The sequence below is a fragment of the Canis lupus genome, chromosome 24 (genome assembly GCF_048164855.1).
Source record: "Canis lupus baileyi chromosome 24, mCanLup2.hap1, whole genome shotgun sequence".
Taxonomy (NCBI): domain Eukaryota; kingdom Metazoa; phylum Chordata; class Mammalia; order Carnivora; family Canidae; genus Canis; species Canis lupus.
This window is the reverse complement of record NC_132861.1, coordinates 43049745-43065971: the sequence shown is the minus strand read 5'-3', so window position 1 is coordinate 43065971 and position 16227 is coordinate 43049745. Positions and strand designations below refer to the sequence as shown.

The 16227-nt window shown below is 38.3% G+C and overlaps 1 long non-coding RNA gene across 1 annotated transcript in view; it reads right to left on the bottom strand.

Annotated features, from left to right (window-relative positions):
• Positions 1 to 9716, bottom strand: part of LOC140616513 (uncharacterized) — a 32647-nt gene extending 22931 nt beyond the window's left edge. The window contains exon 1 of the long non-coding RNA XR_012016985.1: positions 9563 to 9716. This is a non-coding gene — a long non-coding RNA (uncharacterized lncRNA). The remainder of the gene's footprint in view (positions 1 to 9562) is intronic.
• Positions 9717 to 16227: the final 6511 nt, after the last annotated feature.

Sequence of the window (16227 nt, the reverse complement as noted above, 5' to 3'; positions counted from 1 at the left end):
GAGTGTGAGAAAATAAATTTATGTTAAGTAACAGTCTGTGGTGTTTTGTTAGGGCAGTCCCAGCTGCATGATCCATTCCCTCTCCCTAGATTTCTGCCCATGGGAAACCTCTAACTCCCAGTTCCATGCTGGTCACATTGTCTTCCCTGCCAGTAGCACAAGTGAAGTGGTGGTATTTCTTGTCTTTGCTCTTCTGCATTGGAGCTATTTCCCAAATCTCATCTTCCTTCTTTTTGGCTTTCTCTATAATTCTACTGACATATGACCCCATAGAGGTTCCTGGAAAAGAGTGTTTTCAGGAAAAATTTTCTGAGTCTTGAATGCTGAATATCTATTTTTTCCTTTATATTTTATTCATAGTTGGATAAAGAATTTAAGATTGAAAATAATTTTCCCTCAAAGAATTTCTTCAAATATTATTGATAAAATGTCTATTTCCTGTTATTTGATGGTTTCTTGTTCATTAATTGGTTTGGTTTTGTTTCTTACTCTGAAAGTATTTGGACTCTGTTTTTGGTACTCTTTTCTCACAATAATGTACATAGATTTCTGTATTTTTCATTTGTTTTTCGAGCCATTTAATATGTTCTATTAAACTTAAAGCATATCATTCAGAGGAGTCAGCTCATAGGGGTTCCTGGAGAAAAATGAGTATCTAAAGTAAGAATTTAAAAAAAAAAAAAAAAGAAAAAAAGAAAAAATAACAATAGAGGGACTCCTTGGTGGCTCAGTTGGTTAAGTGTCTGAATCTTGGGTCATGATCTCAGGGTTGTGAGATTGAGCCCCATGTCGAGCTCTGTGCTCAGTGTGGAGTCTGCTTATCCATTGCCATCACCCTCTGCCCTTCCTCCCCCTCACACTGCTTTCTCTCTCTCTTTTTCTAAAATAAATAAATTTTTAAGAATAATAATGGATAACAATGTAATTAAAAAGTAATAAAGATCCATGAGTCCTTAATGATACCTGAGGGGGGAGAGAGAGAGAGAATGCCAGACAATAAATATAAAAGGAATGATAGGATTTGAAAACAGTATTTCACTACTCACGGGATGGTGATTGATTCAGGCAAGGATTGTCAATGGATGCTAACACCACCCACTGGATGGAGGGCAATTGTGAAACAGGATATTCATAATCTCAAAATGCCACCTATTCATAATTATAACAGTGAAGAAATATCTTCCCAATAGATATATACAGCGTTCACCAGCTTCATTAAACAATCAGGGTCAGCATCAGCAATATTGGGAACAATATTTTAGATTTCCAAGACTTTGTATTATTGTCTGATTTTTCTCTTTCCTTGACACTGTTTATTTTTTATTTTTAAAATGTAGCCTTTCCTTTAGTTTCTCTGTGACTACTATTTAGAGTTATATTGCATTTCTCTTCTATCCACGAATAATCTCTCTTTGCTCCAAGGATATACCTTATTCATGATAACATTAGTCTTTTTTTCTTGTTTCTCTTGCAGGTTTACTCTAATATCTCTTGGTAGCCAAGACTGGGTCAATAGCTAACCTTGAGCATTTTATACTAAACAAAACTTCTTAACCAAGTGAGCTTGGTGTAGTGTGAATCCCAGAAGTGGAGGCTAGTAACTCTCATAAGCTTTGAGAACGTTTGGTATCTAGGGGTCCAAGTTTTCTGCCAAGTTCTGCAAGGCAGGTTGCTTATCAGCCTGGTAATAGCATCCCTGCATATTTTGTAAGCTATGGTTCCATCTCAACTGTGCAGGTCAACACTCTGAGCAACTCTCCACCTTCCAGAAAGTTTTGAATCCTTTTATCTGCAGATGGCCTCTCTCCAGTGCTTTTTTACTGTTGTGGGCACATAATAGCTTTTTCTCCTCCTCCACTGTTATTTTTCAGTCAGCTTTTGTTGCTGTTACCACCAACCACATTAATTCAGTGGCTTGCAACATAGATTTATTTTCTGCTTAGGTTGTATGAGTGCTCTGGGTCAGCCACCATTCTGCTTGACCGTGCTGTTTCAGTTGGGCCCCCACGTCTTCTCCTTGTGGCACCCAGGATGAAGGAGGAGCTCATACCTGGGACATATTATAGAGAATAAGAACATAAGAGAGGCATTGCCAAACTAATGAGTCCACTGAAAGTTTCTGTTTGGAATGTGGCATTAAAACTTTGACTCATGTACCATTGGCCAAAGGCAATCACATGGCCAAGCTGAAAGTCACAGGGGCAGTTAAACATACACCAGCTAGAGGGAAGGATGACAATGACGGGGCAGGGATAAATAATTGTGAACATAAAATATATCCTTTTACCATTGTGTTAGGGGAGGGAGGTAAAAAGAATATTTAATCCATGATTCATATGAAATCAATCAAGTTACTTAAACTTTCTATGCCTCAGTTTCTTCATATGTAGAAAGAAGATGAAAATATCATTTACATTAAAGAGTGGTTGTGAAGCTCAAATGGATAATGTAAGTAAATGCTTAGTTCAGTGTTGAGTGCACAGTAAGCAACGAATAAGTATTAGTGTTCATGATTTTAACTGTGACCATGATTGTCATGAACAAGAAAATCTTATGGGGGACCTTTAAATATTTCTTTGTTAAGAGCTGTTCTGCCAAAAGAACATGAATACATTTCAGTAGTGGAAAGCTATACCACTTCAAATATATATATGAGGCATGTATGCATACCTACACTTATAAAACCATTCCACTTTTCATCACCCCTAGAATGACAGTGAGAAGCACTCAAAAGATCTCGGAAATATGGAGATTTATGTCTATTTTCAGAACATATAGTGATCAGCTTAAAATGATTCAAATTCAGAACCCTCACCACTAGTAATAATTTTGCTTTTTTTGTTGATGTTGTATGGAACTTAAATATTAAACAAACTTGACAGTTTGGCAGGGAAGCAAAGCTTCATTCTGCATCTGGTTTCTCTGAACAAAAGTATGTAAAGGAAAAGGAATGTGATTATTTTTGCTCCATTGTTCTTGGAAAGATAATATCAAATAAATATTTGAGAGTTTAAAATGATTTTTCCCAGCTTGAGGATATATTTGTTCCTTTTCATTTCTTGCTTGCTTTTGTTAAGTAAAATTTATTTATTGTATCCTAACAAGTTTACCATTTTTGGCATTTTCAAAATGTTATGCACCCAGATTATCTGAGTTTGAGATAAGTATCTGAGAAAAGGTCTATTCTTACCAATGCCTACTGCAAACTTTTAAAAAAATCATGAGCTTTACAAGCCAAAACTTCACACTTTCTCTAATTTCTGCTACAATAGGAAATGTATATTTTTAAGTAATGTGTGTATTTTAAAATATTTAAAATATTTTATTAATTATATATTTGTAATACAAAAATATTTTTATGTAATAATAGTAAGAAGGTTAAATGTGGAGTCACCTCAGGTTTGCTCATTCCTCACAAATGCTATTTTATCTTGGGAAAGAATGGTAAATTATTTGTAAATATTCTAAGATAACAATGAAATCAAATAATATTAATCCTTAGCTTTGGAAGTCATTGAAAATAGGGCTAAAACTGACATTTTTGGTATTTAAAATCCAGAAGATCTTTCCCTAGGTTTGGAGAAAAGGGGTTCTGAATAAATATATTCACTTCTAGCATGTGGGAGAGAGAATATGCAATTTGAAAAAAAAACAAAAACAAAAACCATAACCTAAACTAGAAATTTCAAAAGTCCAGAGATTGTTTCATTCACTAAATATCCTGGGGAAATAGCTATGAATATTTAATAATAGCAGAAACTACTTGCACTGTGCAAGTCATCAGGTCAAACAGAAATTCTGTGAACTTTGAATTTTCCCTGGAAATGATCAAGAGACCAGAAGCTCAGTGGCAATGAGCACCAGAAGTTTCTGTCTGTAAACACGAAAGTGGGGGAGTCGTCAAAGATTATGCTTGGGTAGGGGCAACCCAACCATTTCTGGTCTTCATTGTGAACTGTCTTACTAAGTGGCTTTCACACTTCATACCTCAGCTCTTGTGATAAATATGACTATTAATGATGTTTTAAATGGTTGTAATGATATTTGCAAATGTCCTGTGTGCTATGTAGTTTAAATTTTCTTTGCAGATTTGAGTTTTGTTTTAGAAGAAAATCACAAAGGTATGTGGACTCAGAGTTTTACTGCATTCATAGGAATAGCTAGAATATGTCATCCCACCCTGCGCATCGACATCTCTAGTATGTGCTTCTTGACATAAAATGTGCACATGGTTGTAAACTCAGTCTGCCACAGGTATTTAAACCAAGCTGGGTTACAACAGTGCTCTCATCACATTTTCTCATATACATATCCACTACTTCCCTCAAATGAGAAGACACAGAGTTGAAGTAACCACAATCAAGGAGATACCAGCCTCCCACTCAATTTTTACATTTTCCTTCAGCTTATGGGGACAGGGAAACACATTTGAGCTGGTTGTCGACATCTGGTAATTTGTAGGATCTTGAAACAATCACATTAGGCCCACAGCAGTATAATTGAATACAGACAGTGGCCTCTCACTCCATAACCATGCATCCTACTGCAAAGTTGGCTTTGCAGAAGAGGATTCTGGCAGCTTCTGTCCAGGCTGAAGCATGTCAACTGTACTGGTCTTGGTGCTTTGGTAATGGTGACCTCAAAGACAGGATGGCTGCTCTGGCTAAGGATGCAGGCAAAGAGGACAGAGCTACTGTACTTAAAGCATGTGAAATGCAAACTAATTCTTGGAATGGAAAAAAAAAAAGAAAAAAAAAAAGAAGCTTCTGGGTTTGTTTTATACCCTGCTGAGTCTATTGGAGAAATAGCCTACTAGCCCATTGCATGGCTCATGTAGGACAAGGAAAGAGGCAGTGTGCTATGCTTGTACAATACATCCACACCCAAATGCTCAAGCCTTAACTTAGTGCTGCTTCAGATCACCAGTATTTGCTAAGGTCCGCTATGCTTTCACACAGTGCTAGGCTCAGAAGGGTGCAATAAGACATAAATAAAATGTGACAATATAAAGTGTGAAGCAAATGGCACTCTCGTACACTGGTGGTAGAAAGATACACTGGTATACACTGGTGAAGGTGACTACAACTGGCCAAACAGAAGAGGGCCAGATAGCCCATTTTTAAGAGTTTAATTTAGAATACTTACAGTGCAAATAACTAAGGAAACATGAACAAGGATACTCATTTTAGCATTATTGGAATGTGTGTCCATTTGGGAACAGTTTAAACATCTACACCTAGAAAATGAAGAAAAGACATAGCATTACTAGGTTTATAGGAAGCAAAGTGGAGAAATCTCAAAAGCAGGATTCTGAGTTTTTAACTCAGGCTTAAGATGTGTAAAATAATATTTATGTAAAGAAAACTCAGACAAATCAATACTGAATATATATTTGCATAAAAGTATAAAAACTTACTGTAAAAATGACTATGTTCATTATCCTGATTGTCTCTGAGGGGTGGAAGAAGTTGAATGAGCTATAATTTAAAAGTTTAGATTATTTTGGAATGTTGTATTTATTTAAAAAAATCATGAAACTTTAATACTCAATAATCTGATGACATGGTTCTGTGGTCGTATTTATAGCAGGCTTTGTACTCTTTCATATTTTATAAGCATTCATTGTTCCTGCCCTCATAGTGTTTACAATATAGATTGGAAACCACATCTAATATGCATAAAACAGTTGGAGAATAATCAAATGGTAAACTCTGCCACAGAGTTTCCCTACGCCAAAGCATTTCAGAGGAGAAAGGAGACCCCGAGAGATCCCATGATCCTTTCAGGACTGCACAAATTCAAAACAATTTCCATAATAACACTAACATGGCATTTTATGTTTTTACTCTTATATCCTCACAAGTATACAGTTGAGATCTTTGGAAAATATATGATGTGGGATATTGCAACAAATTGAATGCAGAATCAGATAAGAAAATCCAGCTGTCTTCTATTAAACCAGACATTAAAGAGATTTGTGAAAATGTAAAACAATGCCATTCTCAGGAAAAATGTTTTTGATTTGAACATTAAAAGCCTTCTTATTAAAAAAAATATGTTTACATTTACATGTAATTGATTTATTATTGTTGTTTTAAAGGAATACATAAACACATACTTTAAGATTTTCCCAGTTTTTAATTTTGTAAACAATAAATGTAAATAACTATAACCCATGTAAATGAAAGCTCTTTGGATTCTCAATAATTTTTAAGAGTGTTAAGTACTCCTGAAATCACAAGGTTTGAGAACCACTTGGGCCAGATTATGCCTGGAAGTGATTTTGGAGGAAATGGGATTAAATTCTTCAGAGGAAAGTAAGGAATGCATTCCAATGGGGGAGGACAGCTTCAGCAAAATGTTCTACACTGAGGAACCCAAGAATGAAATCAAATCAAATTAGAAAGTTGAGGTGAGGATAATATCAATAAAAGGAATTTTGCACCTGAAGGAGGAGCCTAGAATAAGAATTTTTGTGGTAATTATTCAGTAAACACTTCTTTTTGGGAAAGTTCTCTGATAGGCATTGGGACACCTGTAAAGAAAAGGAAATCTCATTCTCTGTCCTGCAAAAACTCACAGTTTAATATGTTTATACAAAGTACTTAAATTTTTTTTTATTTATTTGAAAGAGAGAGAGACTACGTGCCTGTGTGCAGGGGGAGGGGCAGAAGGAGAGAATCTTCCAGCAGAATCCGTGGGAGAACAGAGCCCACATGGAGCTCCATGTGAGGTTCCACAAAGGACTGATTCCACAACTCATGAGCTCATGAGCTGAGCCAAAACAAAGAGTCAGAGGCTCAACAGAGCCACCCAAGTGCCCCTAATTACAAAGCGCTTTAATAGAGATAGCTACATTGAGAAATGATTTCTTTACTAGTATTTTGGTACTTTGAAATATTTAGAGAAAAATAAAACCTTATGCTATAGCTGTGGAGGAAAAAAAATGAATATAAAATTACAAGTTTCTTGCAGTTTGTTTGTTGTAATCCTTTAACCAAATTTGTTGTACTCCTACCGGTGGATATGAGCATTGTATCAGTCAGGACAGACCAGGTTGGCTGTGATAACAAACTTCAGTGGCTTAAGACAATGAATGTTATTTTTCTCTTATGTTATGTGCCTGTGCTATGTGTCTGTCCACCACAGGTTGGTGGGAGGCTCTGCTCTATTTATTTATTACACACTAATTTGTGGCACCACAGTCTCACATGCATCATAAGGGTTCTTAGTGATGGAGGAGACAGGTTGGGAAGTCAAGTTCTATCAGTTGTACAAAGCATTCCTGAAAGACATATAGCTTCTATTTATATTTCATTGGCCAAAGTTGGCTTCATGACATTACCTAACTACCGAGAGCAGGGATAGTTGTGGAGAAGTAATATTTCATTAAACTGGAGGTAGAAATGGACCAGATATCAGAAAAATCTAGAATTGCCCACTGCAAGCAATGCATGAGAAAAATAAATTACAGCAAATGTCTAGTTCTAGACCAGGGGATTTCTCCAGCTGAATCAAATTCAAGAAGGGTATTTCTCCAGCTGAATTAAATTTCTTCAAACTGAATCAAACTTCCTGTGGTGTCAGTTTCCCCTCCTTCCTAATCCCTGCAGCTTCATTTCTTGGCTCCCTCTTGAAGGTAGAGATCTCAAGGTTTGTGGTAAATATTGGGTAGTACCTATTTTCAGAGTTAAGTTGACAGGCTGAGAAATCTTATTTCCACTGTTGAACCTTGGCCAGTCTTCCATGGCTGTGGACAAATACATCTGGAAAGTGGGGCAGAGTCAGAGAGACTTGGGTTTGGCACTTGGATCATCTTGTCAAAAGTAAGACAGCCACATAATACTGACCATCTCTGATGAACTTATTTAGGTTGGCAGGAGATCAGAGCTGCATTCTTTTGGATCATCCAAATTCATAGGCTGTGCCTATCAGGAGGATTGACTCATGACCTTTTTAGGCCATTTGGGCAGAGAGTACAAGCTGCTCTTGTTTTCATATTTTATTCATTCAAGGGAAGAAGATGAAATAAAAACTTCATCCAAGAAGACAGTATGAGACTTGAATAACGGGCCAACATTATAGAATTAAAAAAGAGATCTTGAAAGTAGATTGGTCCAACCACTCATCTGATGCCTGGATCTTTTCTGCAACATTCCATCCAAATGATCATAAGCTTAAAACCCTGCAGTGGCAGCAACCACAACTGCCCAGTGTCACTCAATTCTATCTTGGAAACCTCTGACTGCTAGAATTACATTTTATATTGTGCCAATGTCTATGATTTAGTAATAGAGATATGCTTGCATAGTTGAAAGGAACTATGTGCGCTATTATGATTCCTGGAAAGATTGTTTTATCCCATTTGCTTCTCACGCCAACTCCAGGAAGTAAGTATTACTATAAGACAGATGCAAAACTGAGGCTTGGTGTGGTTAAGTGACCTGGTGAAGGTGGCAGTATCGAGTTGTAAACTGGGAATGAATGATTGTGCTTTCCAATATCGCTGTGACAGAAGGAAAAAAAAAATCATCCATCTACTCTGCTTGAATACAAACACATAGATGGTATTGATTTCATTGGTAGTACGATATTTTATCAGGAATATGTGACAACAATCTCAAGCAGACCATCTATATAGCTACTTTCCCTGTCTCATCTTCCACGCCGGCCTTCAGATTTCCAATAGAGAATTACTGTCTTTCCAATCTTTTAGTAAAGCTCAGTGCTAGCAACATAAGTGCTCAAAGGAACTGATGAATGGGTATATTCATTAAATATTCTTCTAATAAACCTTAACACAAGAGCTACGATTTTGCAGCAGAATTTTTTACTTTAATTAAAACCAGAGCCTGCACTTTGTCTGGGGACCATGCTCCAGCAGAGCAGCTATTTTCAACAATGTAGGAAATCATCAAAAGAGACAGCCGACTCACCTCTCAGGGGTCGTGTCTCTAACAAAACATGTCCAACCAACCAATCAACCAATCATCAATCAACCAACCAAAAAAAAAAAAAAAAAAGGAAAAGAAAAGAAAAACCAAGTTCTGCAAAAACCAAGTGATGCATTAGTAATTCAAGTTATCAACATGTTAACCAACTTTCTTATGCTGCCTCTATGATAGTGGCCTTTTGCTTTCCCTGAGCCATTATACTAAATCAATATTCCTCTATCAAAGATATTTTGAAAAAAGAAGGATGGAAAATGTGAACCTTGGCTTCCTGTTCCTGGGACAGAATCATTTCTCACCACTACAACTTAGAAATTGGATCACTTTTGGCTAATTCCCCAGGAAAGCAACAACAGGTGTGGATGGGACCCACAAAAAGGAAGAATGTAACACACGTCTACTTTATTCTGGCATGCAAGGAAGGCTCTGGGATTCTCACTTCATTTCTTCTTGTTTTTATTACTTCTAACATTCCTCTTTGGCAAATTCAAGTTTCTGCCATGAATTACACAGTCCGAGATGCTTATATTCAGAGAGGGTTAGGTTTGCATTCGGTTGTGACCCAACGTTTCAATTTTATCCAGCACAGTCTGAGCCTGGTGAATACTTACATTGTCTGGAGCCTTCCAAGTCCATGAACTTCTAAGCAGAAACAGTCAAATTTTTCCATTGTTCAGGAACAGAAGCACTGTATCCAGTAAGTATATGAGGCCACAACTAACCTCTTTAAACATGTGCTTTTGCCCTTTGAATGACTCAAATTCAATATCCTCAAAGTCCTAGGGCTGTGGGGTTTGAATAAATGCCAAGTGAATTAGGAAAGTACACAACATTCTAGTTCTTATCAGACTGACAAGGCTTTTAAAAGAGGATGTGTGGGGGGTGCAGAAAGCTATAATCAATAACAATAGAGAGATTCCGTTTAAATATTCAAGCAGAATTAGAGACAAAAATGTATCACAGCACTCATTTGATCTATGTGTAAATTAGTGTTTTTCTTTTTTCCATTATTTTAATGAATATTTTTTAAAAGTCATATAAACAATTGTTGTCTTTCTTAAGATGACAATCTTTAAATAGAAACTAGGCATTTACTACTTTTACATTCTTCAGTTCCTCTAATTCTTACTGTCAGATCACTTTGGAATGCAATCCTTGGTTCCTCCTCTGAATGCATATGCAATTTGTTTGCCTCTATTTTTATTCTTTGGAGATTTTTCTAATTTTCCCCCTTTCTCTATCATTATGTGCCAAAAGAAACCTGCGAGATCTCCAGGATTCATCGATATGTCCATTAGAGAAAAGAACACAGTTCAAATGCAGAGATTTGTTTTTGCATAGGCAAATTACTTCTCCTTTTATGTCTTTGATTCCTAGTCTGTAATTAGACTAATAATAGTCTCTAGCTCAAGTGGTTGTGGAGCTCACATGATTCGTATCAAGTGCTTTCCACAATGCAGGCTGTGTAGTAAATTCAATAAATATCAGGCTTTTTACTAACATTATTTTTGTCTTTGTTACTCAATAAATGCTGTACAAAGTATTGAGCTAGGTGCCATAAGGATACAAAAGATGAATAAAACGTGGTCTTTGCCTTCCAAGAAAAGATGGTATTGATAAGGGCAAAGCCTACCTGCACATAGCCAGGATCAACAGGAGAAAATGCTACCAGAGTGGTATCAAGTGAGGAGATTTGGCTGGGGCGCTTGGGAGAAAGCTTAGGGTCCCTTCCCTCCAAAGGAATCTTTGAAAGCTTTATAAAGGCATGTCATTATGTAACTGAAACTTGACAGAGCATAAAAAAAATATGGGGGACACCTGGGCGGCTTAGTGGTTGACCATCTACCTGCCTTTGGCTCAGGTCATGATCCTGGGGTCCTAGGATCCAGTCCTTCATTGGGCTCCTCACAGGGAGCCTGCTCTGCCTCCTCTGCCCGTGTCTCTGCCTCTCTCTGTATCTCTCATAAATAAATAAAATCTTTAAAGAAAAACAAAAAACACAGAAACAAATCTGTGCTGTAACATTCTATACTATTATTTTTGTAAGTTAAAAATAGTGCTTGTTTTAATTTGCATAATATTTGTTTTTTGAATGAGATTGAGTGTTTATCCATTGGTTTGTATTTGTGTGTCTGTGTGACTTGTCACTTTATGTCCTTAGCCTGTTTCTCATGAGATTCTGTGTGTGTATGTGTATGTGTGTGTGTGTGTGTGTGTTTTCTGGCATTGGGTAAAAGCACTCTATTTTATGAGTCACACATATTATGTTAATAGATTTCTGAATATCGACCCATCCTTGCATTTCTAAAATTAACTCCACTAAATTTGGCTGTATTCTTCCTCTGTAATGTTGGACTCAACTTTTTAGTTAATAAGATGTTTATATGAGACTGTCCTCATCCCAGCAGGGTGCCCCCAGGGAAAGGGTGAAAAAATTATGCATCTTCCAACTTCTAGGTACCAGGCATCTTCTACAGCATTTGCAAATAAAGTAAAATACCTGTTTTGCCTCCTTGCATAACTCCCAGCTTGATGGTGGGAAAGGGCTGCACTGGACATGAAAGGGAAGGGGAATTTCTTTGGAGAGTATTGCTGGGCTTTGTAGCCTTTTTTTTGGGGGGGGGGGGTTGTTCCCTCTACTCCCCACATGGAAGAGATGATTGGAGTTGTTTTTCTTTACCTTAAGCTAAGTGAGGGCTAGGCTATGTGACACTGTCCCTAACAGGTTGAGGGGGAGAAAAAGAATTTTTGGGCGTATTGTATTTTCCCCAAAAGGCCAGAGTAATATGCTTTTCCAGAACATGACCAGTTGCAGGAAGAGGAGGCATCTCCTATTGAACCTGGGTGAAGGGGCTGCTCTGTCAGGGTACACGATGATGCTGTGTGACTTCCAAGACTAGATTAGAAAATGACATAACTCCCACCTGATTCCTTTTCCTGGGGTTGCCTGTTCTGGACAAAACTGGCTGCCCAGCTGTGAGGAAGCCCCACGTAGCCCACATAGCTAGGCTGTCTGGAGAGGTCCAGAGGCCCCAGCCAACAGCCTGCATTAGCCACTGACACACAAGTGAACTACATTTAGGTTCTTCATTTCTTTTTTTTTTTTAAGATTTTACTTGTTTATTTGACAGAGAGAGAGAGTGAGAGTGCACAACAAGGGGAGCAGCAGGCAGAGGGCAGAGAGAGAAGCAGAAGCATGCTCCCTGCTGAGCAAGGAGCCAACATGGGGCTAGATCCCAGGACCCTGGGATCATGATCTGAGCGGAAGACAGATGTTTAACCAACCCTGGCACCCCTACACTTAGATTCTTACAGACTAACACACACAGGTGGCAGGCTGAGGATGTGGGATCTCTCCAATGGGAGGAGGCAAAGAAGCCAGCCTAGAAGAGATTCCACTCGGGAGAGATGCCTAGAGAGGCAAAGTGGCCCAGGTGAGGGGTGGCTGACATTAGACAGAGGTTGAGGGACCCAGCGAGGATAAGGGGAGGCAGGAGATGGATCACCCAAGGCAGAATAGTGCAGAAGCTCCAATAAACATGGTGACAAAGAAGCCTTTCTTTCTCTTCCTCTGTCTTTGAAGTCCTAAGGCATCAATGTCAGATTCCAAGTGCCAAATACAGTAAAACTCTAGTTTTACTGTATTTCCTCATCACCTTGTTCATAATCCTAAGCTGAAGCTGTAGCTAGCAGGGGAAAGCTCTGAGCTCTATCAGGAGCTGGTTTTGAACAGAGAGTGGAGAGAAAAAATGAATTGTCGTTTACTTTACTATTTACTTCATGCTACCAAGTCTGTCTTATTTGTTAAAAAGGTCTGTGACTGTTTTTCCTTTTTAACAGTGTCATGAGGTATTGGTATGAATATTTTAACTGTTTCTTAAAAAAACGGGGAAGCCTTAAGCAGCATTGTGTGGACATTGTTGATGTTTAGCTAGAATTAACCTGGGAAACTGACTCATCTTGATATTTTCTTTGAGAGAGGAACCTGAGGCATTTTTTGACAACTTTATCTGTAGTAATTAGTGTCTCTAGATTTTCTATTTTTCTCTGAGGTCAATTTTGATGAACTATATTTTCCTAGGGGCACCTGAGTGGCTCAGTGGTTGAGTGTCTGCCTTCAGCTCTGGTTGTGATCTTGAGGTCCTGGCATTGAGTCCTGCATCAGGTTCCCTGCAGGGAGCCTGCTTCTCCTTCTGCCTATGTCTCTGCCTCTCTCTCTGTGTCTCTCATGAATAAATAAATAAAATCTAAAAAAACAAAAACCAAAAAAAAAAAAAACCCTATATTTTCCTAGAAAATTGTCATTTTTACCTAAATTTTAGTTGAGTCCAACTGATTAGGATCTAAGTCATAGAATTTGTTAAGGAGGGTTTTCATCTCCATTTACTTTTCTCAGAATTTGCTCATGATAGTCACTGATTCTTAGCTGGATTCCTAAAATCCATGGATGAGTATCAGGCTGGCTCTAACTCTTTTCCTTGTTTGCAGTTAATTTTTCCAGAATCTCCATATGTTAGGTTTATGATAGTCATTCTTTGCTAGTTTGCAGCCATAACATCAAACTTTCGCATCTGTGTGTGAATGAGTGTGTGCGTGTATGTGCGCGTGTGCATGCATACACTATGTGTGAGATTTACAGGGGATTTGGGAGGTAGGCAATTGAATACTCTGACTTGTTCACCATTTTGGACCAGAAATATTGGTCTCATTATTTGTTATAATCTTTTCCAGATATAAGATCTGTAATAGTATTCATTTCATTTTATGTGCTTGAACGTGTAGCTAGCTTTTTGAAACTGGCTCTTCTCCTTTATCACATAGGCCTTTGGAAAAGGCTATGGTGGGGGGGGGGGGGGCATTACCTATGCTCACATGATCAAATCATGTCATTTTACAGATGAGAACACTACCACTATGTCTAAAAGTTTTAGTGATGTTTGCAATGATATTTACTGCAGAGCTGTGATGCCAACCAAAGCCTCTCACCCCAGGCTCCTTAGTATTGCCTTGCATGTCACTTTCTCAACTAACGTATTTTAAGAGGGACAGCTCAGTTTGGTTCAGTTCAACGAACATGAAGGGAGAAATTTATTTTCCTACAGTTCTAGAGGCCACATGTCCAAAATTGGGTGCCATTATGGTTGGGTCCTGTTCAGAGCTCTGTTTCTGGCTTGCAGATGGACACTTTATTGCTGTGTCCTCCCATGGTGGATGGAAAGAAAGTGAGGTCTCTGGCATCTCTTCTTAGATAAGCATGAATCCCATCAGACCAAAGCCCCAACTTCATGACTTCATCTAAGCTCATTTAACTCCCCAAAAGCCCCATCTCCAAATATCATCGCATTGGGCATTAGGTCTTCATCACATGAATTCTGGGGTCACAAAAACACTCAGTCCACAGCATGTACGCAAACACACACACATCAAGGGTGGCTTCATGTAAAGTTGTGTTTGATTGGAGGGCTGAAAGAAGAGGTAGTGAGTCACATGGCTGTCTAGAGGAAGAACATTCCAAGTGGAAGAAAGAGACAGGCTTAAAGGCATGGAATCTGGACGAGTGTACCTGGTGTCCTCAAAGAACAGTGTGGAGGCCAGTGTGGCTGGGTAGAGGGAGAGAGCAAGGGAGAGAACACCAGGTGATGATATTCAATAGCACTTCAGGGCTGAGATCATGGTGATGCCAAATGAGAAAGAAAGAGTGGGGGCCTCTGGAGCAGAAGAGTGATATGGTACAAAAGGTAGTCTTTGTATAAAATGATGTTATGCTTTGGGAACATATGGTATGATGGTATTTCTAAAGCATTTTAAAATATTTTAAAACTCCTATATTTTAAAATATAGGAGTTGCATGTTAATAGAAATATTTATGGAGTCACAGATCATTGATGCTGAGTGTCTTTGCTTATAGGTGTGTAGTCAATGCTGATGTTTAGTTATTGTTCCCTTTGTTCAAAAAAATGCACCAGCAATGGCAATCCCTCTCCATTATTGTGAAATGTCATTATTTAAACGCAATTTGTCAGGTGTTCAATATTTAATTAAAAATAAGTGAATGAGGGATCCCTGGGTGGCGCAGCGGTTTGGCGCCTGCCTTTGGCCCAGGGCGCGATCCTGGAGACCCGGGATCGAATCCCACGTCGGGCTCCCGGTGCATGGAGACTGCTTCTCCCTCTGCCTGTGTCTCTGTCTCTCTCTCTCTCTCTCTCTCTCTGTGACTATCATAAATAAATAAAAAATTAAAAAAAAATAAGTGAATGATTAATATTTTGATATTAATATTCTGTACTGATGCAAGTGTAAAGATGCAACTATTTAACTCCATAATGTGTTGCCTAGATATTATTATAAGGAAAACAGAAGATTATTACTTGCAAGAACCTGTTGACCTTGACTATGCTCTGGAATGAAACCATGCTCTTCAGTTTTCTGTGTACTTTTTTGCATTTTATCATAGCACTGCTCTTGTGATATTCACTTCGCAAAATATTTTGAAAGCGAGAAGTTAGAGTGTGACTAACAAGACAAACTTCTGTGATCAGATATATTTCTGCCACCAGAGACCTATGAGGTGGATGGAATGGTGGGCTGGGGCTATCGTTATGTAGGTAGCACTACCTTATCATGAAACCTAACAGTCCCCACAGCTGTTTCTCTCCCCTTTCTATCCAGGGTCCACATGCAACACCAGGGATGTGTTTTTTTTTTGGGGGGGTGGGGGCGGGGGGTCACACAAAGCAAGGAGAATCTGAAGGAAATGGTGTGTTGACATAAAAGGAAAGAAAAAGAAAAAAATGATTTCCTGAATTACGTAATAAGAAATAAGAGATATATTGGGGCACCTGGGTGGCATAGTTGGTTAAGCATCCAACTTGGTTTCATCTCAGGTCATGATCTCAGGGTTGTGAGATGGAGCCCCACGGTGGGCACCATGCTCAGTGGGGAGCCTGCCGGAGATTCTCTCTCCCTCTCCCTTTGACTCCACCTGCACTCTCTCTGTCTCAAATAAATAAATAAATCTTTAAAAAAGAAATAAGAGATATATCAGTAAGCATATGGCACTTTTTGATGCATGTATTACAGTTCATCAGTTTATAGCAAGTTATAACAATGTCTGATATCTGTGTTTTCTTTTTCCCTTGAATAACAATTCGGACTATATCCTTCTAAGAAAAGTATTATAAATATTAGGATCACTCCTCCACTAAAACAGCACTGACTAGATTAACCAAGTTATTCCGATAGCTAGGGTTACAAATCAGACAGGTGTTCATTCCAT